Source organism: Gavialis gangeticus, unplaced genomic scaffold (assembly GCF_001723915.1).
Source record: "Gavialis gangeticus isolate Ggan-Ray unplaced genomic scaffold, GavGan_comp1, whole genome shotgun sequence".
NCBI classification, from domain to species: domain Eukaryota; kingdom Metazoa; phylum Chordata; order Crocodylia; family Gavialidae; genus Gavialis; species Gavialis gangeticus.
The window spans coordinates 67,236,874-67,241,209 of NW_017728992.1; the positions used below are offsets into that span (position 1 = coordinate 67,236,874).

Sequence of the window (4,336 nt, forward strand, 5' to 3'; positions counted from 1 at the left end):
CCCCCCCCCCCCAAAACTGAAACTGGTTCAGAAGGCAGCAGCCTGCCTCCTCCACAAAACACAGGTTACCTAGACTTACTTTACCAAGCCATTTTCTACAATTCATGCATTGATCTGCAAAGATCTAATGACGTTTGAAGGTTTCCAAAAACACAGTTGTCTGGAACCAAGTCACCCAAAATACTGCTTCACCTCCAAGGGCCTTGCATGCTTTTGAGGGCTATATCTCAAAAAGAAACAAGCAAGTAGTCTCCTGCCACAGTAAAGTCTGCCTTAATGCTGTGGAATTCTGCCCCTCAGAAACTGAATCACCATCTCACCTCACCTACACCCCAGTCCAAGTAAAAACATAGTTTTCCCCCACACTCTGGACTCCCCCACGTCCCCTCCACCAACAAGAATAAACACACATTTGTTCATAAAACAGAAGAGCTTTGTTGTAAGATCAAAAAAACCCCAAAAACTCACATGCTATTCTCCTCCTCTTCTCCCCCCAAAGGAAAGATGTGTAGAGAGAAATGAAGAGGGAGCCCCATTTGACAGATGCTAATCTCCTTTCCTAATTTTTTTGGTAAAAACTCTGGAAGACATTCTGATACCATGGAAATAGGTGTGGTACTGGAACCTACAGAAAATGGAACAAAAAATCATAAATAACTGATCTAGTATTGCTCTATAAGAAAATCCAAGTATCAAAATCACAGTCAAAGAGGTACCAAAGTCCTCATTCTAAATTGAAGTCTGCTGGGAATTAGGGCATACTTTACAGTTAAATTTTCATTTATGATGAGTACATATTGAGTAATATTCACTAGCACCCTGGTCCATCAAAGATCATCCAGAACAGCTGATAAGCAAGGAAGATATCTGGATTCTATTATAAGCCAGAGTCCACTGAAAATATTTCTATTGGATCATTTTACTTCTAACATATACAAAAGCCTCTGGATGAGATGAAACCGGCTTGTTTCTTAAGGCAAGTTTCTCTCACAAGATAGAATCATCACGGTCTCTAGAGACAACACAATATAACCCATTCCCATGCTCCTCAGTCTTGTCTTAACAATAAAATGCCTAGATTATCCAAAAGAAAAAAAGTCTTGAATAGAGCTGACTATATATAGTCCAGTTTTAAAGGCAGTGTTCTTCAAACCAAGAGACCTACATCCCATAATGTACTGCATGACATTACACCATTAATCTCCAACACACTGCTTGGAAGCAGGATACAGAAATTATGCATCTAATACAGGTATCAGCAACATTTTGTTGTCCAAAGCTGCAAACCTCTATACCCACTCCCCACTACTCCAGAGGGAGCAGGCAGCTTCATGCATGTTGCCTCATTCTCCCCATACCTGAGGTTAGGCAGGACCACTGCAGGCCAGATCCCAGGGTGGCACCATAGGGTGCCAGCCACTGACAGAATACATTTATTTAGACTGCCAAAATTAGGAACCCTTTTGATTTCCTGAACTCAATTTTTCCAAGTCCTCAGTTTCACTTTTCCTCAGTTCAGTATTTTGAATGTTAAATGCAGTAGTTAAAAATAGATGATTTTCAATTTCATTTTGAGGGGAGACTTTTTGGACCTTCTTCAGTCTTTAACCAATACTTTCAACTGATTTCCATTCTGAACAATACCCAACCTTTACTAGTGTCTCTTCAGCTCTTAACAATCAAATCAACCATGGAATCCAAAACACAAATTCAGTAATAGATACACTGTATTCTCTCACACACACAACACACCCCAAAATAACACATACACCTTGCTTTTGAAAGGCAAAATAAAGAGAAGATATTTCTTTGTTGCAAGTAACAAAGTAACAGCAGCTAGAGCCAAGCCTGCTCACTGTTCTTCTCCCTATAGATTGTGTGCAAATTTTGGCCACATACAGACATTCAGTTTCTTCTGGGAGAGTTGCTGCACTCCCAGTAGAAACCAGGAGCGTCCAAATATTCAGCATTTTCTCCCAGAGCAAAAATGACTGCTGCAGGAGAAAAAACCTGGGAACCACCAGAGGTAAATCACTCCTGGGAGAGTTTCTGCTGGGAAGTAAATGTCTATACACAGGATGGCCACTGATGCATTCTTCAGAATATAGAACAGCCCCTTGGTGAAGGGCAGCTCCCTCAGTCAATCAGCAGTGACGGGTGGGGCCAATGCTTCCTCAACCAATCAGCAGCAAGAGGTGGGGCCACCAGGCCCCTTGGCCAATCAGCAGTGAGGGGCAAGGCTACCACCTCCCTAGCTCAGAACCACTCTCCTCCTGTCTGTGCACTGCCCTACCTCCCGGCACAGCCAACAGAATCACGAGGGCAAATGACTGACATGTATTTCCACCAATGAACAGAAAAACAGGACTTTTCGCTGTCAGTTCCTCATTCAGAAATGGACAGGGGACAAAGAGTTTAAAAACAGGATGATCCAGCATGAAACAGAACCAATGGCCACCCTATCTGTACATGTTCTCTTCTGAGAACAGATACAGCATGGTCCTCCAACATCCCATGGTGCTCTGCTCCTGCCTCCCACCCACAAGGGAGGCAGTGTGTCGCTTGCTGGACTCTGCTGCTCCACCCAAGCAGGGAGCTTCACATTCCCCACACTGTGCTTCAAGGGCACACAGGCCAACTCTGGGCAGTCAATCAGGGCTGCCCTGTGCACTGCTGCCATATGTCTCCAAGCAGATTGACATGTGATCAAGGGCCCCTAATAAAGAATTTAAGCACATTAATATGCAGGAACCTAGTCAAAGTTTTGAAAGTACATAAGCAATTAAGTGCTCACTAGCTCTGCAATTTTAAAATACTCCTGCTGTTTACCTAAGTATTTTTGAAAAACATGGCCAAAGATGACAGAAACAATCAAATCACTACTTAAAAGGTGATCCATACCTGAATAAATAAATGCAGAACATTCTGGTACAAAAAATAAGCTTATATATTCTGTATATTAAAGATAACTATTTAACTAATACGAAGTTCAATATACTACTTTTGCATGTTTGAAAAGAATTCCAGCTTCCGTCCAAATGCAGCTTAACTAAATGAGTAATGGGGTAAAAGATTATTAGTATATAGAAATACGTACAATATATCATTTTCTAACAGCTTTGTTTGTTAATATATGTAACTTTTAAGTGATTATTTATAGATACAGTATTTCCTGGTTAGCTAAAGGTAGTATCCAATTTTAGTGTGAAGCCTGTATCTGATTGCAAATCAATGTTTTAATGATTATACCAACCAGCAAACCTTTCTGTAGGAAAATAATCAGAGCATGAATGCAAAGTAGGTTTAAAATAAATTATTTAAAAATTAATTAAAATCATTGTGATTTAAAATTAATCCACCCTGATGACAAGTTAACATATTGGAAAAGGAAGTCTCTTAGAAGATTTAGCATAACTCTTCAATTAATCTGCTAGCTAACTACATATATCTTGACTTTGAAGCTTTGGACAACTGAAGACTCTCAACTTGGTCTTCCTTATTCCTATAAATAAAACAGACAAAAGAAAAAACTGAGGGCACAAGCACAGATGTTTTGCAAGTCAACCTTAAAATGTGCTGGAGCTGTTGTAACCTCTCCAGATGTTACCCCAGTTTACACACTGATGTAGAAACTCTCAAATAAAAATGTATCTATTGTACAGCTGACGCGTGTACACTGAAGTCATAGTTTACATTAGTGGTTCTCAACCTTTTCAGAGTCAGGGCACCCCTCCACCACTTTGAATGTGGCAGTACCCAAGGTTGAGAACCACTGTTGGTGCTGCCTTGACTTACCTTGGGGCTTCTCAACCAGTTGTTGTTGCCCCCAGATAAAACTGCTCCACATACCTGGGGCACAGTCAGCCTAGGAAGGGCTATGGCATGCGTGAGCAGGCTGTGACAGGTAGCAAAGCTAGCAGGAGCTACCTCATGCTGTAAGGACCTTTACATTCCTCCCAGGAACAGAGGCAGGCAGCTAGAACTGCCCCACACACCTCTGCTTCTGGAAGGAGCTGGACCAAGAGGGCTACACCTTCCCAGCTCCTACTTCAGGCTTATCGGATGCCTAATACAGCAAAAGTGTGTTCAGGGGAATTTTACCTGGCTGCTAAGGTGACAGCAGCACCCGAGGTGGACTCATGGCTCCCTGGTCTTGGACTGGTAGTCTACATAAAGCCCTTTCCTTTTCAAATTTAAACCAATGGCAGACAACAACAAAACCCTAGAGATTTGCAAAGTTTGATTTCTTTACCAAACCAAGTTTTCTATCAGTGAACTACCAACCTTGCGTAAAAATAACGTGGGAGAAGGGAGAGAGCAGATCCTAGTAGAAAGG

General features: G+C 41.7%; 1 protein-coding gene across 2 annotated transcripts in view; it reads right to left on the minus strand.

Annotated features, from left to right (window-relative positions):
• ADNP2 (ADNP homeobox 2) overlaps positions 1 to 2,595 on the minus strand; it is a 24,311-nt gene extending 21,716 nt beyond the window's left edge. For both annotated transcript variants that reach the window (XM_019523930.1, XM_019523922.1), the window contains exon 1: positions 469 to 2,595. The gene's annotated coding sequence lies outside the window, so the exon portion shown is untranslated. The remainder of the gene's footprint in view (positions 1 to 468) is intronic.
• Positions 2,596 to 4,336: the final 1,741 nt, after the last annotated feature.